At 43.7% G+C, this 27,769-nt stretch overlaps 1 pseudogene; it reads right to left on the reverse strand.

Annotated features, from left to right (window-relative positions):
* The window catches only part of LOC132765781 (zinc finger protein 585A-like), a 46,239-nt pseudogene that overhangs the window by 15,627 nt on the left and 2,843 nt on the right, over positions 1-27,769 (reverse strand).

Genomic DNA, 27,769 nt, shown 5'->3' on the forward strand with positions numbered 1-27,769 from the left:
AAATGCAGTTCCCCAAAGGACATTGCCCCACTCTCCACCATTTTAGACTCTTTGCGGACCTTTCTGCCCTCACTGATTGACTTGATGTCCTATTATCACGTACTTCCTCTACGAACTCAAAGCCAAGCCGCTTGGGGAGAATGGCCCCCATCTGTGTGTGTGTCCTTGCCAAGCAGATCATACCTCAAGAACTCTGATGGATTGCCTTTATCAATTATTGTAACTTCTAATAAACTTTGCTGGGATGGGATTGGGATGGGATGGGGACCCCCCTTTATGAAATCTATGAGCTTATGAAAGTTTATGAAGAATGTATATGATATGGAAAAATATGAAATCTATGAAATGTACCCTGACCCTCTCCCCCACCTTTTCTCCCTCTGAACTTTACCCTACTAAAGTATGTGACCCGGGGATTACAGTTAAGGAAATCCAATTTCCTTGGAAGAAACTCCATTCATATTGACATTGCATGGATCAGTACTGGCAAATCTTGTGGCTTTGTTTTCAGAGTCAGACGAACAAAGCCAGAGATTTGTCAGCCAAAAAGCCCGGAAAAACAGATTAAATCAATCATGGTGTTTTGTGTACGCTCCCTTGTGACAAAGGACTCCCTTTGCCACAGGGTTGAGATCCAGACACCACCCATAGCCACCCTTTTTTGCCTATACACATCCTTTATCGGAACCCAGGAAATCCCTTGTCTCCCCTTCCGCCTCCCTGCCGTGCAAAGAACAAAAGGTGTTCAACCAGCTGGCGGACGCCTCCAGGCAATCCGCCCCTCTGCGCTGTCAAGATACGTCCCGCCTCCTAGCCGCTGATTGGACAATCTCCGGAGGCGCTCCAAGGGCTCTGATTGGCCCCCTGGAAGCGACAGCGGCCGGTGATTGGAGGGAAGGCGGGACCAGCGGCCAAGCCTCCTCCCAGCTGTTCTGGAGCCGGCCAATCAGGACAGAGGGAACTGACAGGAGGCGGGCGGGAGATTCAAACCGGGATTTCTTTGTTTTGCCTGTATAAATATGCCTGAAATTCACTGTACTGCATGCTTATAGAGGAAATATCCCTGTAATGCATCCTTTTCAGCTGAATCGCTAAATAAACGCTTCGGTCACTGGATACCTCTTCAGCCTCTGGTGGGATTAATTCTTAATATTTTGCGCTTTGGATTGGCTTTTGCTGGCAGCTCACCAAGGTCAAAGATCCCTTTTGCGATCTCCAGGGATCTTCCCCGCTGGGAAGACCCTCCCAAAAGAGCTCGATATCATAACCAAAACAGAATAGAGGGGTAGCATTACTTCCTTAAATCTAGACACTATGCTCCTATTGATGCAGGCCAAAATCCCATTGGCTTTTTTTGCCGCCATATCACATTGTTGGCTCATGTTTAACTTGTTGTCCACGAGGACTCCAAGATCTTTTGCACACGTACTGCTCTTGAGCCAGGCATCCCCCATTTTGTATCGTTTTTCCTGCCAAAGTGGAGTATCTTGCATTTGTCACCACTGAACTTCATTTTGTTAGTTTTGGCCCATCTCTCTAATCTGTCAAGATCGTTTTGAATCCTGCTCCTGTCCTCTGGAGTATTGGCTCTCCCTCCCAATTTGGTGTCGTCTGCAAACTTGATGATCCTGCCTTCTAACCCTTCATCTAAGTCATTAATAAAGATGTTGAACAGGACCGTTCATCAAGACTTCATCAAATTTAGTTAAATTAGCCTCCCTGCATAAGGCGGTACCTAAATTTCCTACTTGACAGATGCAACTGTCTTTCGGGCTGCATAGGTTGACAGCAACCTAGACTATTAATGGTCAGAAGCTTACTCTGATTTGGGCTTCGAACTCATTACTTCTTGGTTGGTAGTGATTTAATGCAGCTGGCTACTCACTAGTTGTGCCACAGCCCGGTCCAAGTTGACGTCCAAAACATCTGGAGGCCCAAAGGTAGGGAACCACTGTTCTAACCTGCCCTTCAAAACAATCATTGAAACTACCAAAATGAATCTTTTTCTCTCTCACCTGCTTCTTCTCCTCTTCTTGACTCAGAAGGAAGCCTTCAGCCAAAGCCACCGCCTGGGAACTGGTCTCTGCCCCACATTCCCGGACCCAGTGCTCCATCTCGGAGGGAAGGATGCTCAGGAATTGTTCTAGGATCACCAGGTCCAGCATCTCCGCCTTGGTCTTCCTTTCCGGTTTCAGCCACTGGCAGCAGAGAGTGTGGAGATGGCTGCACACCTCTCGGGGACCTCGAGCCTCCTCATAGTGGAACTGCCGGAAAAAATGGCGCTGAAGATCTGAATGGAGCAGGTGGGTTTCCAGGTCTTTCTTCCAAGGGTCCTCCCAGGATACTCCACCGTCCTCAACCTTAACAGCAGGAGAAAAGGTTTGCAACTCGGAGCCGGATGATCCTTGCCTTTCCATCTTGGTTCTGTGTGTCTAGGCTGCCTTCAAAGTGGATGAAGAAATGCCAGAAGTTCCCCAAAAGGGAAGGACCGACCACATCTGTAGGGCTTGAAAGGAAACAAGAGTAATGGGTTAATGATGAGACAATGAATGCTCAATGGACGACTGGATAGAAGACAAACAAACAAACAAAAAACAACAACAAAATCAAACACAAAACCACAAAAAACCCCCTAAGATTCAGATAGAAGGTTCTTCTTCTTCTCCTCATTGTCCAGCACCATCACCCAGGGTCCTCTCTATTGTTCAGTCCCTAAAATCCCTTCTCTGTTTCTCTCTCTCCTTTGGTGTATCCCTCTCAATCCCTCTGCATTTTGGAGTAATGGCTAGAGCCTATCATAGATTTGGAAGAGACCTCATGGACCATCTAGTCCAACCTCTTTCCTCCAAGAAGTAGTAAAATCTCATTCAAAGCATTCCTGACAGATGGCCATCCAGCCTCTGTTTAAAGGCCTCCAAAGGAGGAGCCTCCACCACACTCCGGGGTAGAGAATAATAGAATGATAGAGTTGGAAGAGACCTCATGGGCCATCCAGTCCAACCCCATTCTGCCAAGAAGCAGGACAATCGCATTCAAAGCACTCCCGGCAGATGGCCATCCTGCCTCTGTTTAAAGGCCTCCAAATAAGGATCCTCCATCACACTCCGGGGTAGAGAATCATAGAATGATAAAGTCGGAAGAGACCTTGTGGGCCATCCAGTCCAGCCCCTTTCTACCAAGAAGTAGTAAAATCACATTCAAAGTACTCCTGACAGATGGCCATCCTGCCTCTGTTTAAAGGCCTCCAAAGAAAGAGCCTCCACCTATCTCTGGGAAGAGAATCATAGAATGATAGAGTTGGAAGAGACTTCATGGGCCATCCAGTCCAAATCCTTTCTAGCAAGAAGTAGTGAAATCGCATTCAAAGCACTCCTGACAGATGGCCATCCTACATCTGTTTAAAGGCCTCCAAAGAAGGAGCCTCCACCATACTCCAGGCAGAGAATCATTGAGTAAAAGAGACCTTGTGGGTCATCCAGTCCAACCCCATTCCTCCAAGAAGTAGTAAAATCTAATTCAAAGCACTCCCAACAGATGGCCATCCAGCCTGATTAAAAGCATCCAAAGAACGAGCCTCCACCACACTTTGGGGCAGAGAATCATAGAATCATAGAGTTGGAAGAGACCTCGTGGGTCATCCAGTCCAACCCCATTCCGCCAAGAAGCAGGACAATAGCCTTCAAAGCACTCCCAGTAGATGGCCATCCAGCCTCTGCTTAAAAGCCTCCAAAGAAGGCGCCTCCACCATACTCCAGGCAGAGAATCATTGAGTAAAAGAGACCTTGTGGGTCATCCAGTCCAACCCCATTCTGCCAAGAAGCAGGACAATCGCCTTCAAAGCATCCCTGATAGATGGCCATCCAGCCTGATTAAAAGCCTCCAAAGAAGGAGCTTCCACCTCACTCCTGGACAGAGAATCATAGAACCATAGAGTTGGAAGAGACCTCATGGGCCATCAAGTCCAACCCTATTCTGCCAAGAAGCAGGACAATCGCTTTCAAAGCACTCCCAGCAGATGGCCATCCAGCCTCTGTTTAAAAGCCTCCAAAGAAGGAGCCTCCACCACACTCGAGGCAGAGAATCATAGAATCATAGAGTTGGAAGAGACCTTGTGGGTCATCCAGTCTAACCTCATTCTGCCAAGAAGCAGGAGAATCACATTCAAAGCACTCTCGACAGATGACCATCCAGCCTCTGCTTAAAAGCCTCCAAAGAAGAAGCCTCCACCACATTCTGGTGCAGAGAGAGTTCCACTGCTGAACAGCTCTCACAGTCAGGAAGTTCTTCCTCATGTTCAGGTGGAATCGCCTTTCTTGTAGTTTGAAGCCATTGTTCTTTGTCCTAATCTCCAGGGCAGCAGAAAACAAGCTTGCTCCCTCCTCCCTATGACTTCCCTCCCATCTTGATCCATGGCCCTCATCATGTCTCCTCTCAACCTTCTCTTCTGCAGGCTAAACATGCCCAGCTTTTTAAGCCACTCCTCATAGGGCTTGTTCTCCACACCCGTGATCCTTTTGTCACTGTCCTCTGGACACATTCCAGCTTGTCAACCTCTCCCTTTCCCCCCTTCATAGCCTCATAGCTCCAATCCAAGATACTTTGCCTCCTGAGTCTAAACCCAACATGGACCCTTTTCCTAATTCCTGCAAGAAAGCCAGAAAGACCTGCAGTTGATGCCGAGGAGACAGTGCCCTTCGCTTCCTTCTGAGAAAGGAAGGACGAAGGATGGAAGGAGTATTGGGGAAGTCAAGGGAAGAATGGAAGACGAAGGAAGAGAAAAGAGAGGGAGTAGTGTATGAGGGGAATGGAGGAAGGAAAGGAAGAGTCACAAAGAGAGGCAGAGCACGGTTGCCAGGGCGCACGGTTGCCGGGGCGTTGCTATGGAGACATTGTGAGGTAGGCCTTTCTCACAGCTGGAAAAGAGAGGAAGGGGGGAGGCAGTGGCTGAGGAATACTAAAAAGCACTTGCAGCCACTCAAATCTGGAAAAGGAACCGGCAAAGGCAATGATTGCAGAGTTTCCAAAGGGAAAGGACCAGCTCTTCCTCCTGGAAGGGCAGGATGGAGAAGGGACCAACATTGGACTTTCAAGAAACCATTCTGGGAAGGAAGCTGGGCAGCAGGGTCTTTTGCTTTGAAAATAGGAATAAATATTGAATTTCTAAAATTATTGCAAAGGATCTGAGGGGGGAAATAAGGCTCTGGGGTCCCACGAAAAGAGGAGAAAGGAGAGAGGGTATCCTGCTCTGGAACGGAAAGGAGCAGGACTGATTTTCTTTGCCTGGAGGATGTGTGTTTTCACCTTTTCCCACCCCATTGGACCCTATTTATATTCTGTATCCCAGGCATGGGCAAATTTAGGCCATCCAGATATTTTGGATTGCAACTCCCATCATTCCTCACAGCCTCAGGCCCTTTCCTTTTCCCCCTCAGCCGCTTAAGCATCTGGATGGCCCAAGTTTGCCCATAGAATCCTAGAGTTGGAAGAGACCTCATGGGCCATCCAGGCCAATCCCTTGCCAAGAAGCAGGAAAATCGCATTCAAAGCACCCCCGACAGATGGCCATCCAGCCTCTGCTTAAAAGCCTCCACCACACTCCAGTGCAGAGAGTTCCACTGCTCAACAGCTCTCACAGTCAGGAAGTTCCTCCTAATGTTCAGGTGGAATCTCCTTTCTTGTAGTTTGAAGCCATTGTCTCCAGGGAAGCAGAAAACAAGTTCGCTCCCTCCTCCCTATGACTTCCGCTCACATATTTATACATGGCTCTCATCATATCTCCTCTCAGCCTTCTCTTCTTTAGGCTAAACATGCCCAGTTCTTTAAGCTGCTCCTCAGGCCCGTAGCCAGGATTTCGTTTCGGGGGGGGGGGGGGGTAAATTTTCTTCAGGGGGAGTTGGGGGGGGGGCTGAGTTTCGGGGGGGGGGGGCTGAGTCTGAGTGAAAGAGGGTCTACCCTAGCAAACCTATCATTACCCCAATACCCCCATGATTATGGGATATATTGAGCATGGTGATCAGATCATGATATGAATAAACATAACAGTTTAAATAATGCACCAGTAAGGCCTTTTTGCGAACCACCATGAGAATTTGGGGGGGGGGGGGGGCTGAAGCCCCTCGAGCCCCCCCCCCCCCCCTGGCTACATGCCTGCTGCTCCTCATAGGGCTTGTTCTCTAGATCCTTGACCATTTTAGTTGCCCTCCTCTGGACATATTCCAGCTTTGTGTCAGCATCTCCCTTCAATTGTGCCCAGAATTGGACACAGTGTGATTCCAGGTGTGGTCTAACCAAGGCAGAATAGAGGGGTAGCATGACTTCCCTGTTGAACATGGATGGAGCAAGCACGCTCCCCTGAGGCAGGCCATTCTTCTGTTTCCGCCATCTGCTTCTCTGGCCCTGGAACTCAACAAAAAAGCCAACCTTCATAAATGGGGCTACAAAGTGGAATCCTTGACATGCGAGTGTGGATAGGAGCACACCACTGACCACCTGCTGCAATGCAACCGGAGCCCTGCCACATGCACAAGGGAGGACCTTCTTGCAGCAACACCGGAAGCACTCCAAGTGGCCAGATACTGGCCAAAGGACATTTAAGCAGCTACCAAACTCACAAGTTGTGTATTTTTCTGTCTGTTTGCTTTGTTCTGTTAGAAATGTAATATAATGGACTGGTTGCTCTGACACGACAAATAAATAAATAAATGACTTCCCTGGATCTAGACCAGGGGTCCACAAACTCAAAACAAAACAAAAACAGGGGTCCCTCAAACTGTTGGAGGGCCAGATTATAACTGGGGGGGGGGGGGGGGACGGACTATCTTATTTGTAGTGCAGAAAACACATAAAATATTACAATAATTAAAATGAAGAACAATTTTAACCAATATAAACTTATTAGTATTTCAATGGAAAGTGTGGGCCTGCTTTTGGCCGATGAGATAGGATTGTTGTTGTTGTTGTGTGGTTTCAAGTCGTTTCAGACTTAGGTTGACCCTGAGCGAGGGCCGGGTAAATGACTTTAGAGGGCTGTATTTGGCCCTCAGGTCTTAGTTTGAGAACCCCTGATCTATTTATTTATTTATTTATTTACTTACTTTGCTTCTATACCGCTGTATCTCAAGCCCGAAGGCGACTCACAGCGGTTCACAAACAGTAAAAACAGTAGAAACAGCAGTGGTTCCATGCAACATATAACAATTGACTTAACACATTATCCATAAATTACCAATAAGCAATTACAATGCACAATTATTACAAAAAACAACCGTACCCAATCTTCTCATCATCCAAGCGTAGTCCAGGTTCGTCGTCCATTGTTCCATTCCTATGTTCCATTACCAGATTGCACTAAATTACTCAAACGCCTGCACAAACATCCAGGTCTTCACCTTTTTGCGGAATACCATTAGAGATGGTGCTAGCCTAATGTCCGTAGGAAGGGCGTTCCACAGCCAAGGAGCCACCACCGAGAAGGCCCTATCTCTCGTCCCCGCCAGCCGAGCTTGAGAAGCAGGCGGGATCGAGAGCAGGGTCTCCCCGGAAGATCTCAAAGTCCTGGTGGGTTCATAGGCAGAGATGCGGTCAGATAGGTAGCTTGGGCCGGAACCGTTTAGGGCTTTAAAGGCCAACGCCAGCACTTTGAATTCAGCCCGGTAGCAGATCGGTAGCCAGTGGAGTTGGCGCAACAGGGGGGTTGTATGCTCCCTGCACTCCTCTCCTGTTAAAATCATGGCTGCCGAGCGTTGGACTAGTTGGAGCTTCTGAGCTGTCTTCAAAGGCAACCCCACGTAGAGAGCGTTGCAGTAGTCTAAACGGGATGTAACCAGAGCGTGGACTACCGTGGCCAAGTCAGACTTCCCAAGTCAGAATCTAGATACAAGATTCCTATTGATGCAGGCCAAAATCACTTTGGGGTGTTTTTTGGCCACCATATCACATTTTTGGCTCATGTTCATCTTCCTGTCCACGAGGACCCCAATATCTTTTTCACACCTACTGCTCTCGAGCCAGGCGTCCCCCATTCTGCACCTTTGCATTTTATTATTTCTGCCAAAGTGGAGTATCTTGCATTTGTCACTGTTGACCTTCATTTTGTTAGTTTTGGCCATTCATCTCTCCAATCTGTTAAGATCGTCTTGAATTCTGCTCTTTCTTTGAGATTCTTTCCATCCTTCCTTTCCTTACCTTAGAACTTCTCTATGGCAACACAGTGGGCGCTTGAGAGAGTCCTAAAGGCTTTCCAGACGGATATAAAATTCTCATGCTGTGGCAGCATTCGCTCCCATCTTTCCTTCTTTCTCTTCCCATCTTTTCCTTCCCTTCAACCTCTTCATACCTTTTCATGTTCCCTTTCTCTTCCTTCTTCTCTTTCTTCTTTCCTTCCTTTCAACTTTATTAATTTTCTTTCACTCACCTGTTTTTTAGTTCCCTCAATTATTTAAAGTTGGATACTGAAGGGTGCATTCATACATACAGTGACATGCACACACACACATATAGATTTTATATCTATCATCTATCTATCTATCTATCTATATCTCAGGTCGGAAGTTCAAATCCAGAGAGAGCACGGATGAGCTCCCTCTGTCAGCTCCAGCTCCCCATGCGGGGACATGAGAGAAGCCTCCCACAAGGATGGTAAGACATCAAAACATCCGGGCATCCCCTGGGCAACGTCCTTGCAGACGGCCAATTCTCTCACACCCGAAGTGACTTGCAGTGAAGCGAATATATATATATAAATACACACACACATACATATACTTTCTTAAGTGAATACACACACATATATACTTTCTTAGTAAGATTGTCTTCCAGGTTCATTGTACTGGCGGTATATATACCATATATATACGGTTTATATGGTTTTACGCATGCATTGTAATTTATTTTTTTATTTTTTTTGGCTTTTTAAGTCTCTTCTGCTGTGTTTTTCAGTGCTTTTATGTGTGATGGTCCCTTGTTGGCCTGATAGGTGTCTTGTGTCCAAATTTGGTGCCAATTCATCCAGTGGTTTTTGCGTTATGTTAATCCCACAAACGAACATGACATTTTTATTTATATAGATATATATTCAAAAATGTTTATGACTGCATTGCATTGTCAGTATGATACCAATCAGCCAAGGTGTAACCTGGCCCTTCGAAGGCACTTTACTTTTTAGTTTGTATGTAATGCATCACAATCAAGGTGAAAGAAGAAAGCGCAAAAGCTGGGTTGCAGCTAAATATATATATAAAAAAAACAAGATTATGGCAACAAGAATGATTGACAACTGGGAAATAGAGGGAGAAAACGTGGAGGCCGTGACAGACTTTGTATTTCTAGGCGCAAAGATTACTGCAGATGCAGACTGTGGCCAGGAAATCAGAAGACGCTTACTTCTTGGGAGGAGAGCAATGGCCAGTCTCGATAAAATAGTCAAGAGTAGAGACATCACACTGGCAACAAAGATCCGCCTAGTCAAAGCCATGGTATTCCCTGTAGTCACCTACGGATGTGAGAGCTGGACCTTAGGGAAGGCTGAGCGAAGGAAGATCGATGCTTTTGAGCTGTGGTGTTGGAGGAAAGTGCTGAGAGTGCCTTGGACTGCGAGAAGATCCAACCAGTCCATCCTCCAGGAAATAAAGCCCGACTGCTCACTGGAGGGAAGGAGACTAGAGACAAAGTTGAAGTCCTTTGGCCACATCATGAGGAGACAGCAAAGCCTAGAGAAGACAATTATGCTGGGGAAAGTGGAAGGCAAAAGGAAGAGGGGCCGACCAAGGGCAAGATGGATGGATGGCATCCTTGAAGTGACTGGACTCACCTTGAAGGAGCTGGGGGTGGTGACGGCCGACAGGGAGCCCTGGCGTGGGCTGGTCCATGAGGTCACGAAGAGTCGGAGACGACTGAACAAATGAACAACAACAATGCATCACAGTTACCAAGGCTTAGTTCCAGGTGAGCAGTAAATTGATTAGTGCCACAAAAGCTCCTACCCAGCTTGATGGAGGACCTGGACCAAACTGGGCACAGATAACCATGACCAAAGCTAAAACACTGGTGAGATTTGAAGTACCCCTTTTGTCGCCAAACCTTTAAAAGGACTTACATTGCCAGCCGATGAGCCTCACCCTGCAGCACTCATAACCGACTGCAGAAAGGAAGCAGAGCGTTGCCATGGGTGCGTTCTAAAGCAGCATTCTCAGACCACATACACACTGACATTAAGAGGAAGAGCCTTTGGAGGACAAGATACAATAAGGGATTTTGTCAATGGGCATAGGGTATACACACACACACACACAGAGATATATATGTATGTATATATACACACACATTTGTTGTTCATTTGTTCAGTCGCTTCCAACTCTTCGTTGGATATTATCTGGAATATTGTGTCCAATTCTGGGCACCACAATTCAAGAGAGATATTGACAAGCTGGAATGTGTCCAGAGGAGGGCGACTAAAATGATAAAGGGTCTGGAGAACAAGCCCTATGAGGAGCGGCTTAAGGAGTTGGGCATGTTTAGCCTGAGGAAGAGAAGGCTGAGAGGAGATATGATAGCCATGTATAAATATGTGAGAGGAAGCCACAGGGAGGAGGGAGCAAGCTTGTTTTCTGCTTCCCTGGAGACTAGGACGCAAGGGAACAATAGCTTCAAACTACAAGAGAAGAGATTCCATCTGAACATGAGGAAGAACTTCCTGACTGTGAGAACCGTTCAGCAGTGGAACTCTCTGCCCCGGAGTGTGGTGGAGGCTCCTTCTTTGGAAGCTTTTAAGCAGAGGCTGGATGGCCATCTGTCAGGGGTGCTTTGAATGCAATATTCCTGCTTCTTGGCAGGGGGTTGGACTGGATGGCCCATGAGGTCTCTTCCAACTCTTTGATTCTATGATTCTATGATTCGTGACCTCCAGGACCAGCCCACGCCAGAGCTCCCTGTCAGCCATCACCACCCCCAGCTCCTTCAGAGTCAAGCCAGTCACTTCAAGGATGCCATCCATCCATCTTGCCCTTGGTCAGCCCGTCTTCCTTTTTCCTTCCATTTTCCCCAGCATCATTGTCTTCTCTAAGCTTTCCTGTCTTCTCATGATGTGGCCGAAGTACTTCAACTTGGCCTCTACTATTCTTCCCTCCAGTGAGCAGTCAGGCTGTATTTCCTGGAGGATGGACTGGTTGGATCTTCTCGCGGTCCAAGGCACTCTCAGAACTTTCCTCCAGCACCACAGTTCAAAAGCATCTCTCTTCCTTCACTCAGCCTTCCTTATGGTCCAGCTCTCACATTCGTAGGTGACTACGGGGAACACAATTGCTTCGACTATGCAGATCTTTGTTGCCAGTTTGATGTCTCTACTCTTCACTATTTTATCGAGATTGGACATTGCTCTCCTCCCATTGCTCCCAGCGTTTCCTGATTTCCTGGCTGCAGTCTGCGTCTGCAGTAAACTTTGCACCTAGAAATACAAAGTCTGTCACAGCCTGCACGCTTTCTCCCTCTATTTGCTAGTTGTCAATCAGTTCGGTTGCCATAATCTTGGTTTTTTTAAATGTTTAGCTGCAACCCAGGTTTTGCACTTTCTTCTTTCACCTTGGTTAGAAGGCTCCTCAGCTCCTCCATGCTTTCGGCCATCAAAGTGATATCATCTGCATACCTAAGGTTATGTTTCTTCCAGCAATTGTAAACCCAGCCTTGCATTCATCAAGCCCCACACATCACATGATGTGTTCTGCACACACATACATAAAGATAAAGGTTTCCCCTGACATTAAGTCTAGTCATGTCTGACTCTGGAGGTTTGTGCTTATCTCCATTTCTAAGCTGAAGAGCCGGCGTTGTCCAAGGTCATGTAGATGTCTCCAAGGCCATGTGGCCGACATGACTGCCTTCACCTTCCCGCCGGAGCGATATCTATTGATCTCACATTTCCATGTTTTCGAACTGCTAGGTTGGCAGAAGCTGGTGCTAACAGCGGAAGCTCACCCCGCTCCCTGGTCAGCAAGTTTAGCAGCTCAGAGTTTAACCCACCAAAGGCTCCATATATATATATATATATATGTATGTACACACACCTTGTAATTTTGGTGCCCAGAATTGGACATAGTATTTCCGATGTGGTCTGACCAAGGTGGATTAGAGAGGGAGCCTGAACAGTTTCCCTCAACATCACTTGGCTCCAGTGCATCCATTCTTCACCATCTCCTCCTCCATTCTGTTTTTCATCCATTTCTTGATACAACTGAACACAGACTTTGGTGGTGTTTTGTTATCTGTTAGAACAGGCATGGGCAAACTTTCTAACTTGGGGGACATATGGCAGGCCAGAGCGGGGTGGATGGTCCAGGAGGGACGGAGGGGGTTCTCCCTAAGCCTAGAGTCTAGTGTCTAGATCCAGGGAAGTCAGGCTCCTTCTCTATTCCACCTTGGTCAGACCACATCTGAAATACTAGGTCCAATTCTGGGCACCAAAATTACAAGCTGCAATGTGTCCGGAAGAGGGCGACTAAAATGATCAAGGGCCTGGAGAACAAGCCCTATGAGGAGCGGCTTAAAGAGCTGGGCATGTTTAGCCTGCAGAAGAGAAGGCTGAGAGGAGACATGATGAAGGCCATGTGAGAGGAAGTCATAGGGAAGAGGGAGCAAGCTTGTTTTCTGCTGCCCTGGAGACTAGGACATGGAACAATGGCTTCAAACTTCAGGAAAGCATTCATGCTGAAGGCAATAAAAAGGAGCAGAAAGCAGAAGAAAGGCAGAAATCATTCAAAAAGGCTTAATTGAACAGATCCCTTGCCTTAAGACAGACTTACAGAATCACAGAGTTGGAAGAGACCTCGTGGGCCATCCAGTCTAACCCCATTTTGCCAAGAAGCAGGAAAATTGCATTCAAAGCACCCCCGACAGATGACCATCCAGTCTTTGCTTAAAAGACTCCAAAGAAGGAGCCTCCACCTCACTCCAGGGAAGAGAGTTCCACTGCTGAACAGCTCTCACTGTTAGGAAGTTCTTCCTAATGTTCAGGTAGAATCTCCTTTCCTGTAGTTTGAAGCCATTGTTCCACGTCCTAGTCTTTGGGGTATGAGAAAACAAGCCTGCTCCTTCCTCCCTATAACTTCCCCTCACATATTTATACATGGCTATCATTTATTTATTTATTATGTATTTGCGACATTTATGTTCTGCCCTTCTTACCTTGAAAGGAACTCAGAGTGGCTTACAAGTTATATGTACATACAATCTATATATATAAATTTGTTAGGGGCATCCAACGAGGAAACAAAACTCAAAACCCCCCCAACGAAACTTAACCAAAATTCCCATGCCCATAACACAACCCACAAGGTACAAACATATCTACTCAAAATGAAAAACAACACAACAACACACTCACAAAACGGCAAAACAACAAAACTCAAAAATCCCCCAACGAAACTTAACCAAAATCCCCGTGCCCATAACACAACCCACAAGGTACAAACATACCTACTCAAAATGAAAAACAACACAACAACACACTCACAAAACGGCAAAACAACAAAACTCAAAAATCCCCCAACGAAACTTAACCAAAATCCCCGTGCCCATAACACAACCCACAAGGTACAAACATACCTACTCAAAATGAAAAACAACACAACAACACACTCACAAAACGGCAAAACAACAAAACTCAAAAATCCCCCAACGAAACTTAACCAAAATCCCCGTGCCCATAACACAACCCACAAGGTACAAACATATCTACTAAAATGAAAAACAACACAGCAACACACTCACAAAACGGCAAAAGAACAAAACTCAAAAAAACCCCAACGAAACTTAACCAAAATTCCCATGCCCATAACACAACCCACAAGGTACAAACATATCTACTCAAAATGAAAAACAACACAACAACACACTCACAAAACGGCAAAACAACTGAGCATGCGCATTGGTGCCAAGCCGCAAGTTCCCTGGCGCGCGCACATGGCCTTCCGGCCACGGGTAAAGCTTGTTCTTTCTATGATTATTATGATGCTATGATTCTTCCTATGAGACCCTTTTAGGGGGAATGGGAGAGGTGTCAGGTCCCGGAGGCAATGCATTGCATTATTGTTATTGTTATGATGGTGGTGAAATAAAAGGAAATAAAAAGAGAAAGGAGGAAGCAAACAGGGAGGGAAGAAAGCCAAAGGAAGGAAGGGGGAGGGAATGAAGGAAAGAGAGAAGGATGAAACCAAGTAGTGAAAGAAGGAAAGAAAGAAAGAGGTAGAGAAGGAAGAAAGGAGAGAAAGGGGGAGGAAAAGGGGGAAGGAATAGGTAGGGACCTCTCTTTCATAACAGTCCAGATATCTACCTCAGCTTTGATAAGTTTTACTATAGGCCACAGCAACGCGTGGCAGGGCACAGCTAGTATATTATATTATTAGCATAACACAATATTAGTATTATATATTTATTGTACTATACCACTATACCATAATATTATTAGTAATATTACATGTAACTATGATATGTCTGATGAGACTGACTGTTTTAATGATGGCTTATGTATTGTTAATTATGCTTTTATGTTTAATTGTGGTTTTAATTTTGTAATTTGTTATGTAATGGCTTCGGAATGGGGCCCATTCAGGGGTTGAGAAGGACGGGATAGAAATGCGATAAATAAAATAAATAATAAATGTAATATAAAAGATATAATTATGTTATTGTATTGTTATTAGTATTATATTGCATTATATTATATTATTATTATCAATATCATGTTTCCTCTCAGACTTCTCTCCTAAACATGCCCAGTTCTTTAAGCCGCTCCTCATAGGGTTTTCCCATTCTGACAGCTTCCAAACCTGTAAAATTACCAGTCTCCCTTGGAAAATAACTGTTTTTGTAGTCAATCAGAAGGAAAAATCAATGTTGACGAATGTGGCTTTCAAGGGCAAGAGAAATACTGTGGGAATAAAGTAATTCCCCAATTTGAAAGAATTCCCCAATTTTGGACCCCAATATTATAAACTCCCACACAACCAGCTGGTCTGCAAATCATCATTCAAACTGTATTGGGGATTTAACATGGGGATTAATAGGAGTCAGTTCTGGTCATTTTCAATAATGTTCTTATTTCCCTTAAACCTCAGCACACAAATTCAGTGAAAAAAATTGATTTAATATCATAACATACAAAAAAGACATTTAACATGAGGATTAATGAAGTCAACTCTGGTAATGCTTAATAATTCACTTCTTCCCCTTAAACTTAAGCACCACAGACTGAGTACAAAAATATTAAATAATATACAAAAGAGACACTGAATTGGTTGGTGAGCAGGAAAAGAGATTTAAAGGTGAGCTCAAAGCCAACCTTAAAAAAAACTGGCATAGACACTGAGAACTGGGAAGCCCTGGCCCTTGAGCGCTCCAGCTGGAGGTCAGCTGTGACCAGCAGTGCTGTAGAATTTGAAGAGGCACAAATGGAGGGCGAAAGAGAGAAATGTGCCAAGAGGAAGGTGTGTCAAGCCAACCCAGACCGGGGTCGCCTTCCACCTGGAAACCAATGTCCTCACTGCGGGAGAAGATGCAGATCAAGAATAGGGCTCCACAGTCACCTACGGACCCACCGAGAGAATACTGACCCTGGAAGACTATCCTACTCGGACAATGAGGGATCGCCTAAGTAAGTAAGTTAATTTGTTTATTTTATTTTTGCAACATTGCTTTTGTGATAATATGTCAAGTTGCACTCCATCCTATATTGGGAAGAAGGCAGGATATGGATTAAAAGTAAGCCAAGACCACGCTTACTTACAGGAGAACAAAAGTAATTGAGTCTTTTCAAGGTCTGGCCAAAACAACAGATTTGTAACACACGGCAAAGGTAATGATGAACAAGATCAAAAGTCCAACTAATGCAGACAAGCCACGGACTACAGGGCCAGGTAAGGAGCAAGAATAAACAATAGCCATGATCACAGTCTAATAGTCAGATGCCAGGAGTTGAGAAAAAAACAAACCAGAGTTCTAGAGTCCAAACTGAAGTCAGAGTCTCAACGTCAAGACAGATAGTCAGGTGTAAAAATCGAAGTCCAAGTCCAGAATTCAGAGTCAAGGATTCAGGACACAACAGGGTCCTGAACTGGATTACAGACATAAGGTCAGAGTCCAGAATTTTAATCCAAGGGCAGCAGAGCCAAGACAAGAATACTTTTTTTCCGTGTCAGTAGAGACTTGACAAACTGCAAGTCGCTTCTGGTGTGAGAGAATTGGCCTGGGCAGTCTTCAGAGGCAGCCCCACATTGAGTGCATTGCAGTAGTCTATTCGGCATCTAATAAGAGCGTAGATCACCTTGGCCTCCCACAAGAATGGTAAAATATCAAACATCCAGGCGTTCTCTGGGCAACGTCCTTGCAGACGGCCAATTCTCTCACACCAAAAGCAAGTTTCTCAAGTCACTCTTGACAGCAAAAACGACAACAAACAAACAAAAAACCAAAACCAAAAATCTTATATATTTTGAGAAGCAATATGAATTTTTAACAATGAGTATAACTAACAAGAAATATCTGCAATGACTAGTATGCATAAATGGATAGAGAAAAAACTGAAATATCCTTTGGCTTTCATTATAAGATAATTAATTTGTTATTTCATAAAGTAAAATTGGTAAATATTTTTAGAAAGGGCGATTATTAACTCCTCAAAAAGTCAGTATTTTGAACACAGTCCCTCTATAAGAAGGATTTAAGCCCTCTTGAGTTCTCTTTCAACTTACTCCAGCTCTACCTGCACTCTGCGTGCGAGGCACTTGGTGAGATGGGAAATGACAGAAGCTCTTGATAGAAGCTCTTTCCACACTAATCATTTCAGGCTGGCAATTGCATATAACTTTTGATGTATTTCTTCAGGCTGAAGTTTATTTCCATATTCCAAACCATTACAAACTTAATGTATTGTCGAAGGCTTTCATGGCTGGAATCACTAGGTTCTTGTGGGTTTTTTCGGGCTATAGGGCCATGTTCTAGAGGCATTTTCTCCTGACGTTTCGCCTGCATCTATGGCAAGCATCCTCAGAGGTAGTGAGGTCTGTTGGAATTAGGACAATGGGTTTATATATCTGTGGAATGGCTGGGGTGGGGCAAAGAGCTCTTCTCTGCTGGAGCTAGGTGTGAATGTTTCAACTGATCACCTTCATTAGCATTTGAAGGCCTGCCTGAGCCTGGAGGAATCTTTTGTTGAGAGGTGTTAAGATGTGCCTGGTTGTTTCCTCCCTGCTGTTTTGCTGTTGTAATTTTAGAGTTTTTTAATACTGGTAGCCAGATTTTGTTCATTTTCATGGTCTCTTCCTTTCTGTTGACATTGTCCACATGCTTGTGGATTTCAATGGCTTCTCTGTGTAGTCTGACATGGTGGTTGTTGGTGTGGTCCAGCATTTCTGTGTTCTCAAATAATATGCTGTGTCCAGGTTGGTTCATCAGGTGCTCTGCTATGGCTGATTTCTCTGGTTGAAGCAGTCTGCCGTGCCTTTCATGTTCCTTGATGCGTGTCTGGGCGCTGCGTTTGGTGGTCCCTGTGTAGACTTGTCCACAGCTGCATGGTATACGGTAGACTCCTGCAGAGGTGAGAGGATCCCTCTTGTCCTTTGCTGAACGTAGCATTTGTTGGATTTTCTTGGTGGGTTTGTAGATTGTTTGTATGTTGTGTTTCCTCATCAGCTTCCCTCTGCGGTCAGTGGTTCCTTTGATGTATGGCAGGAACACTTTTCCTCTGGGTGGATCTTCATCTTGACTCTCGTGGCTTGTTCTTGGTCTTGCAGCTCTTCCGATGTCTGAGGTGGAGTCTCCATTGGCCTGGAGAGCCCAGTTGAGGTGGTTCAGTTCATCTTGGAGGAGGTGGGGTTCACAGATTCTTTTTGCACGGTCAGCCAAGGCTTTAATGGTGCTTCTTTTTGACTTGGGTGATGGTTGGAGTTTTTATGTAGATATCTATCTGTGTGTGTGGGTTTTCTGTAGACGGTGTGACCCAATTGTTGATCGGGTTTGCGGATAACTAGGTCATCTAGAAACTTACAAACTTTCTCACCTGTGTGAGTTGCTAGATGACAAGAGAGATATCTTTTAAGACTGTAGAGGAGAGTCTACTGAATAAGCCAGTACGTGCCGCATACCATATCCAGACGCTTTTCCACCTGTGTGTGCTGCTACATTCTCCCAAATGAAGCTCTTTCTGCAGCACAAGCATTCTTACTGAAGCTGTTTCCACACTCAAGAGCATACAAATGGTTTCTATCCTGTGTGAATTGACCGATGACCAGCAAGGTGTGCCTTTCGAGAGAAGCTCTTTCCGCACTCCAAGCATGTAAATGGTTTCTCTCCTCTATGCGCTGCCTCATGAACAGCAAGATGTGCTTTTCGACAGAAGCTCTTTCCACACTCCAAGCATTTAAATGGTTTCTCTCCTCTGTGCGCTGCCTGATGAACAACAAGGTATTCCTTTCGGCAGAAACTCTTTCCACACTCCAAGCATTTAAATGGTTTCTCTCCTCTGTGCGCTGCCTGATGAACAACAAGGTATTCCTTTCGGCAGAAACTCTTTCCACACTCCAAGCATTTAAATGGCTTTTCTCCTGTGTGGCTTCTCTCATGGAAAACAAGGTGTGACTTCTGACGGAAGCTCTTTCCACACTCTGAGCATATAAATGGTTTCTCCCCTGTGTGAGTTGATTGATGACGAACAAGCTGTGCTTTCCGACCGAAGCTCTTTCCACAGTCTGAACACATATATGGTTTCTCTCCTGTGTGAGTGACCTGATGAACAGCAAGGTGTGCCTTTCGATAAAAGCTCTTTCCACACTCTATGCACGTAAACGATTTTTCTCCTGTGTGTTTTCTCTGATGAAAAACAAGGTGTGACCTCTGAGAGAAGCTCTTTCCACAGTCTGAGCATATAAATGGTTTCTCTCCTGTGTGAGTTGCCTGATGACGGACAAGGTTTGCCTTCTGACTGAAGCTCTTCCCACACTCTGAGCATTTGAATTGTCTCTCTCCTGTGTGAATTGCTTGATGACAAGCAAGGTTTGCCTTCTGACAGAAGCTCTTCCCACACTCTGAGCATTTAAATGGTTTCTCTTCAATGTGACAGCTTAGATGATTTTTAAGAATCCTCTTCTCACTAAAGCTCTTTCCACAATCTGAGCACATAAATGGTCTCTCCCCTGTGTGCGTTGACTGATGACGATCAAGGTTTGACTTCCGACTGAAGCTCTTTCCACACTGCAAGCATATAAATGGTTTCTCTCCTGTGTGAGTTGCCTGATGACAGGCGAGTTTTTTCTTCTGACTGAAGGTATTTCCATATTTCGCACATTTAAATGATGCCGCCTCTGTTTACATGGTTTCAGGACGAGGGAAGTGTGACCATGTGTATAAAAAAAAAGGTTATATTAGACAGTTGAAAAGTATTCAAATTGCACATGCATTTAGTTTAGAAAACCCTTTCTACCACTGTCTATACATTAAACATCTGTTTTGTAAATGCAGTGTAACAGGCAAATATAGAAATATATACTGTGGCGCAAATGGCTAGGAGTCAGCTGCATTAAGATCACTACTGACCAAAAGGTCATGAGTTTGAAGCCAGCCCGGTTCGGAGTGAGCTTCCGACCAATTTGTGTAGCTTATTGTCAACCTTTGCAGCCCAAAAGACAGTTGCATCAGTCAAGTAGGAAATGTAGGTACCACTTATGTGGGGAGACTAATTTAACTAATTTACAAGGGCATAAAAATCTCCAGCAAGCATGCAAAGAATGAGAAAGTACTTCAGTATCACAAATGGGACAGTGAAGTGACAGCTCCCCTGGTGGCCAGAATACCTTCATGAAATCTGAAATGTTAAATAGCTTCTGAGTGTCTGTCTATATATGTTGTGTGTCTATGGCATTTAATGTTTGCCATGTATATTTAATATTATTTAATAATAATAATAATAATAATAATAATAATAATAATTACATTGTAATCTGCCCTGAGTCCCCTGCAAGGTGAGAAGGGCAGAATATAAATACTGTAAGTAAATAAAAAAATAAATAAACTACAGAATGGGATTTATGGCCATGTTCTAGAGGCATTCTCTCCTGACGTTTTGCCTGCATCTATGGCAAGCATCCTCAGAGGTAGTGAGGTGAGGATGCTTGCCATAGATGCAGGCGAAACGTCAGGAGAGAATGCCTCTAGAACATGGCCATACAGCCCGAAAAAACCTACAACAACCCAGTGATTCCAGCCATGAAAGCCTTCAATACAAACTACAGAATGACTGGACCATGCAATTGGAAAATGATTTTAGTAAGGAGACGCTGATGATTGATGTTTTTATTGGTTTTGTATGGGTTTTATATTATATGCTAACTGTTTTAAATTGTTTTTTTATATGTTGGGGGCATCGGATTGTGTAAACCGCCTTGATTTGCCTTTGGGCTGAGAAAGGCAGTATATAAATATGGTAAATAAATAATAAATAAATACATTTTGCCTTTGCTCCAAATATACTATACTTCAAGGTTGAAGCCTCAAAATAAATCATATCTAAATCAGAACTGTGGAAAACATGAGTAAAGGTAAAAGTTACTCCTTACATCTTTGATTAAAATTCATTCCTCCCATCTCGGCTCCTTAGTTATTTTAAAAGCACATTTCCATTATTCCATTTTCTCTATAATTAACTTTACAAGCATGGACTGGAATTTATTTGACCCCCCCCCCCCCAATGTATGGAGCATATGAAGAAACACACACTCATGCATATATAAAAATGCTAAAATGTGTCTTTTGACTATTTCACAAATGCTCCTACACAGCTAGATATATCTGGACCAAAGGTAGTATACATACCTTTCCTGAACCAACTTAAAATACTGGCAAGCTTTGAAATAAAGAAATCCACTTCTTCCAAGGCTAACACTGCCCCACATTGTATATTCTGCAATGTGCTGTACATGGCAGTCTACAGGAACGTGATTAGAATAGCCGCCTCCTCTCAAGAAGCTCATCAACTTAATGAAGGATGGTAAGCATGACTGATGAATGGATGAATATTGATGAGTGGATGAGTATATGTGATGATGAGTATATGGATGAGTATATGTGAATGTTTCCTCCCTTTTTTGTTCTGTGTAGCCAATATGCCGTATACACTCGAGTATAAGCTGAGTCTTTCAGCCCCTTTTTAAGGCTAAAAAAGCCCCACTTGGCTTATACTTGAGTCAAAGTTATTTATTATTTTACTCTGTTGTTATTATTATTATTATTATACTCTTTATTATTATTCTTATTATTATCATTACATTATTTTATTCTTATTTATTATTTATTATTTTACTCCATTTATTATTATGACATTTATTGTTTTACTTTATTATTATATTTACCATTTTACTCTATTATTATGACATTTATTATTTTACTTTGTTATGATTACATTTTTTATTTTATTCTATTATTATTGGGCACCACAATTGAAGGGAGATGTTGACAAGCTGGAATGTGTCCAGAGGAGGGCGACTAAAATGATCAAGGGTCTGGAGAACAAGCCCTATGAGGAGCGGCTTAAGGAGCTGGGCATGTTTAGCCTGAAGAAGAGAAGACTGAGAGGGGATATGATAGCCATGTATAAATATGTGAGAGGAAGCCACAAGGAGGAGGGAGCAAGCTTGCTTTCTGCTTCCCTGGAGACTAGGACGCAATGGAACAATGGCTTCAAACTACAAGAGAGGAGATTCCACCTGAACATGAGGAAGAACTTCCTGACTGTGAGAGCTGTTCAGCAGTGGAACTCTCTGCCCCGGAGTGTGGTGGAGGCTCCTTCTTTGGAAGCTTTTAAACAGAGGCTGGATGGCCATCTGTCAGGGGTGCTTTGAATGCAATATTCCTGCTTCTTGGCAGGGGGTTGGACTGGATGGCCCATGAGGTCTCTTCCAACTCTTTGATTCTATGATTCTATTGTGATTACATTTATTACTCTATTATTGTTATTACGTTTATTATTTTACTCTGTTTATTATGATTACATTTATTATTTTGCTCTTATTATTGTTATTACATTTATTATTTTTACGCTTATTTATTATTGTTGCTACATTTATTATTTTAGTCTATTACTGTATTTCTGATGTTGTTTGTTACTTTGTAAGGCATCGAATGTGTGCCTATTTTTGTTCTGTAAACTGCCCTGAGTCCCTTTTAAGAGGTGCAATCTAGAAATAAAGTTTTTTTAAAAATTATTATTATTAAGTAGGTTCTTGTGGGTTTTTTCGGGCTATAGGGCCATGTTCTAGAGGCATTTTCTCCTGACGTTTTGCCTGCATCTATGGCAAGCATCCTCAGAGGTAGTGAGGTGATCCTCAGAGGTAGTGAGGTGATTATTATTAACTCTAATACCTGCCTTAGTTACATCCAGTTTCAAAAACAGTACTGTGCTCTACTTGGGGCTGCCTTTGAGGAGTTTTCAAAAACTTTGGCTGGTCCAAAGAGATACAGGTAGGCTGTTAATCAGGGCTAGGCAGAGAGAGCAACCCAACTCCCTTGTTGCCAAAGCTGCATTGATAGCCAATTTGTTTCCAGACACCATTCAAAATGCTGGTTTTCATATGCATCAAGGAGCTTTACCCAGAGAGGACACAATCTCTAAATTCTCCTCCATGACTTGCTGGTGCAAGGTTCTTTGGCCAGGATCCAAGAGGGCCCGCTCCTCCTCCGTGAAATCCACAGATACATCTTCAAAGGTCACCTGAAGACAAAAAAAATGTTATTTGCGAGGAGGAAATGCCACTGTTCGGAAAAGAAAACCAGATCATTAGTGGTTGACCTCATAGAATAAGTTAATCATTGAAAACTGTTAGAGAAAACTACCCTTAAATAAAGCAGAGCATCCAAACACAAACAGAGTACAAAAGTTAGTGAGCAGAGCGTGAAGTGCCGTGTGATGTGGCTGTAAAGAATCCAGAGCTTAGGAGGCAAACATGCAGAGTCCAATCTTAAAAAATCACAAAAGGTTTACAGTTTTCCCTCGCTATTTTGCGGTTCACTTTACACGGACTCGCTGTATCGTGTTTTTAAATAAATATTAATAATAAGTTAAACTATATAAATGTAATGTTCATTTGTGGGATTAACAGAACTCAAAAAACACTGGACGAATTGACACCAAATTTGGACACAAGACACCTAACAACCCAATGTATGTCCTTCACTAAAAAAAAATTGATTTTGTCATTTGGGAGTTGTAGTTGTGGGATTTATAGTTCACCTACAATCAAAAAGCATTCTGAACCCCACCAACGATGGAATTGAACCAAACTTGGCACACAGTTCTCCCATGACCAACGGAAAATACTGGTGGGCAGTGTCCTTTGGTTTTGGAGTTGTAGTTTACCTACATCCAGAGATCACTGTGGACTCAAACAATGATGGATCTGGACCAAACTCTACACAAATACCCAATAGGCCCAAATGTAAACACTGGTGGAGTTGGGAAAAATAGAATCTTGACGTTGGAAGTTGTCGTTGCTGGGATTTATAGTTAACTTACAATCAAAGAGCATTCTGAACCCCACCAATGACAGAATTGGGCCAAACCTCCCACACAGAACCCCCTTGTGGGAGCCTTGATGGCCATTCTTGTGTTTTCCATATTTGCTGGCATATGGCATGCATCACCTTGACAGCACCATCTTTCAAGATTTTAAACAGTTCAGCTGGGATCCCGTCATCTCCTGCTGCCTTGTTGTTAGCAATGCTTTTTAAGGCCCATTTAACCTCACTCCTCAGGATGTCTGGTTCTAATTCACCCAACATTAATTCTCCCAACATTAATAAACATATCTAAAACTTACATTTTAATTAGGCATTTCGTTACAGAAGGAATGTAGAAGAGGGAGGTTCAGTTAGAGTCAGGGAAATAATCAAGGGACAAGGAGACTCAGCCTCCTCTCCCTTTCCAGGGATCCCAATGCCTACCTGATCTGGTCCCGCAGAATTTCTTCTTAGCAAGGAATCATGAAAAGTGGTGCTACTATCACTCGGCCATGTTTCATAGCCTGTAAAAGAGAGGAAAGATATTGTGGAGGGTGTGACTGGTCCCTTTTCCAGCCTGGCCTCACTCTCCCCTTGCCCCATGGTCCTTTTTAAAAAAAAAACTCCCTTTTTGATAAAATGGGCAAAACATATAGGTAGATAAATTAAATTACAGGAATGGCAACAAATCTGGTGTGCTCACTCCTTCCTCCGTGTCCTTGCTCTGTAATGGCGGCTACACTTGACCAACTGTCGACCACCGTCTTCCCTTCTGAAGGGCTGTCAGTCACCCTCCCAGCATTCCATTCTCTCCCCATCTGACCAGCTGTCCACAAAATCTCATACAAGAAAAAACACACTTCCCATTTAAGCGCATGACATCACACATGGCAAGAAGGGAATGATATAATAAGTCAGATATATATTGATCCTGCCCCTATAACCATTGGAGTGAAATTTCTACCTATCCTTTTTGTCCAATCGGCATAAAAAAATGCTTCCTAATCCTCATCTTTGGTAATGAATATCTCTTACTAATCCTATGCACACACAAATTTTCAAAAATAATAAAAATCCCAAACTCCAAACCACTTATCACACAAAGGTTCCCGATACCTGTGCAATTTGGCATACTTAATCTCCTCTATAGGGTCTATTTTGTACTATGATAATAATATATTGTATGTATATACTAACCATCCCCTGCTACACATTGCTGTGGCCCAGTCTGTGTATACGTGTTTTGTGTGTGTATATATGTGTATATATATTTGTGTATATGTGTGTTTGCATGCTTATATATGTGGTTTTACGCATGCGTTGTAATGTATTTTTGTTTTTTAGGTTTTAAAGTCGCTTCCGCTGTGTTTTTCAGTGTTTTTATGAGTGATGGTCACTCGTTGGCCTGGTGCATGCATTGTGTCCAAATTTGGTGTCAATTCATCCAGTGGTTTTTGAGTTATGTTAATCCCACAAACGAACATTACATTTTTATTTATATAGATATATATCTTGTAAGCCGCTCTGAGTTCCCTTCAGGGTGATAAGGGCGGCATATAAATGTTGCAAATTTTTTTTTTTTTGGTCGTGTCAGGAGCGACCTGAGATATTGTTGCAAATAAATAAATTAAATAAACAATAGTATAATGTCAAGTTTTTCAAACTTTCTGTTACATTACAACTGTACTCTTAGTTCACTTCTGATACGATAAATAAATAAGTATAGTTAAGACCATATCTACCACCATAAACATCCAGAAAGAAGCAAAGGAATCAAATATGCTTGAAAATAGTACAGATAAGCATTGGAGGGAAATGTCTCCTGTGAACAGCATCATCATCATCATCATCATTCTCCTTCTCCTTCTGCAATTCACACAGCTCAGACATTTCAGCTCTACTTAAGAGGAGATGACCAAGCAAGAAGGACCACTGCCCATCCCTTACCAATTGTGAAAAATTCTCCATCTCCAATTTGGACCACGCAAATGGTGTCCGAAAGAGACTCTTCCACCTCATTGGTCTCATCTGCAAAAGAGTCCTGCACCTGAACAAGCAGCAAAAATCACAAAGAAAAAGAAAGATTAGACAAGAAGAGAGGGGTCTATTTCAGCAATTGGATGGTAATTGTTTGGGTCCTTCACCCTGCCCTTCTTGAAAAGTCTGCTGGGCCAGATGATTGCAAGTAATTATGAAATTACATCTTCCACTTCTTTTAATACCCCTGGGTGCAGTTTATCTGGCTCTGAATAATTGGATTCACTGAGATTAGTTAGATATTCCTGAACTGCCTCTGCCACACTACGGGGCGGAGAGTTCCACTGCTGAACAACTCTCATTAGGCATGGGCAATCCATGGTTCTAAAGTACTTCCAAAACTAGGGGATGCTGGTGCTTTGCTTCTAAAGTATTGCTAAATTTCAGAACTCTAACAAAACTTTCAAAAGTTCATTATAAATGGCAGCTCCTAATTGGTTCTGTCATAAAAATCACCAATAACGAAATAATAATGAAAATTTGAAAGTTTTGTTAGAGTTCTGAAATTTTCACCACCAGAACTTTAGCAATACAGTGTTCCTTTACTTATCGCAAGGGTTATGTTCCATGACCACCCGCGATAAGTGAAAAACTGCAAAGTAGGGACGAGGAGGGGGAGCCAGGTGCTGGCCCAAGGGTCCTCCGAGGAAGAGGAGGAGGAAGAGCCTCAGCTTGGCTCTCTGAGGACAAAGCCGCTGCTGAAGAGGGCCGGGCCGAGGTTCCCCCCTCCTCTTTCTCCTCCTTGGAGACCCAAGGATCCTCCGAGGATGAAAAGTAGGAAGAGGAAGAGCCTCAGCTTGGCCCTCTCCGAGGACGAAGCCGCCACTGGAGAGGGCTGCACTGAGGCTACCCCTCCTCTTCCCCCTCCTCCTCCCTCCCCTCGTGGCTCCCGGGGGGTGGAGGAAAAACCCACAAAACAGCGAGTCCGCAATAAGCGAACCGCGAAATAGCAGGGGAACACTGTACTTTAAAAGCAAAGCATCAATATTAGCAACACTTTAAAGGCAAAGCATCAACATCCTCTAGTTTTATAAGTACTTTATAACTATTTAGAACCATGGATTGTCCATGCCTAGCTCTCACAGTTAGGGAAGTTCTTCCTAATGTTCAGGTGGAGTCTCCTTTTCTGTAGTTTGAAGCCATTGTTTCATTGCGTCTATAGGGAAGCAGAAAACAAGCCTGCTCCCTCCTCCCAATGACTCCCTCTTTACATATTTATACATGGCCATCATGTCTTCTCTCAGCCTTCTCTTCTGCAGGCTAAACATTCCCAGCTCTTTATAATCCAGGGTCAAGGATGTTGGTTAGACTCCACGGGTCAAAAACAAATCCCGTTTTTAAATCTTCCTCTCCTCACAGAGCCCCTTCCCTGCTATCACAAACCAATCAAGAGGGGGCGATTAAGCAAGAAGAATGACCCTCCCCTTACTTTACCAGCTGTGATGAATTCCCGGTCTCCAACCTGGACAGTGCAAATGGTGTCCAAAAGAGACTTCTCCACCTCATTGGTGCCATCTGAAAAAGAGTCCAGCTCCTGAACAACAAAGATCACACATAAAAGAAAGATTAGAGAGGGTGCATGTGTGTTTTGGTGACCTGTCTCAGATTGCTCAGACTGTCACAGAGGAGCCAATTTTGATTTTGCTCATCCTATATAGCCGCCCTGAGTCCCCTCTCAGGTGAAGAAAGGCAGGGTAGAAATGAAGTAAATAATAAATAAATAATAATATATAATCCAATTCAAATCAGATAATCTGGATTTTATATGGCAGTGTAGAAAGGGACTAATAATAATAATAATAATAAACCTTTATTTATACCCCGCTAACATCTCCCGGGCCAAATGTAATGATTAAAATGCTGAACATGACAGGTGAGATGGATAGGTTTTTGGAGATAAATGCGGTGTGCAGACAATCTTAATCTCTAGTAAAGTGCATTTGGGACATGATGCTAGGAGTTTCCTATTCTGGGAAGGCACACTGGAACAACCACGTCTTCAAGCTCTTCCTAAAGACTGCCAATGTTGGGGCTTGTCTGATATCCTTGGGGAGAGAGTTCCAGAGTCGGGGGGCCACCACGGAGAAGGCCCTGTCCCTCGTCCCCACCAAACGCGCTTGCGACGCAGGTGGGATCATGAGCAGGGCCTCTCCTAAGACTCCTAGATCTCTTTCACAGGTAGTTTTTGTCCTTTTAATGGTCA

The sequence above is a fragment of the Anolis sagrei genome, chromosome 2 (assembly GCF_037176765.1).
Source record: "Anolis sagrei isolate rAnoSag1 chromosome 2, rAnoSag1.mat, whole genome shotgun sequence".
Lineage (NCBI taxonomy): Eukaryota > Metazoa > Chordata > Lepidosauria > Squamata > Dactyloidae > Anolis > Anolis sagrei.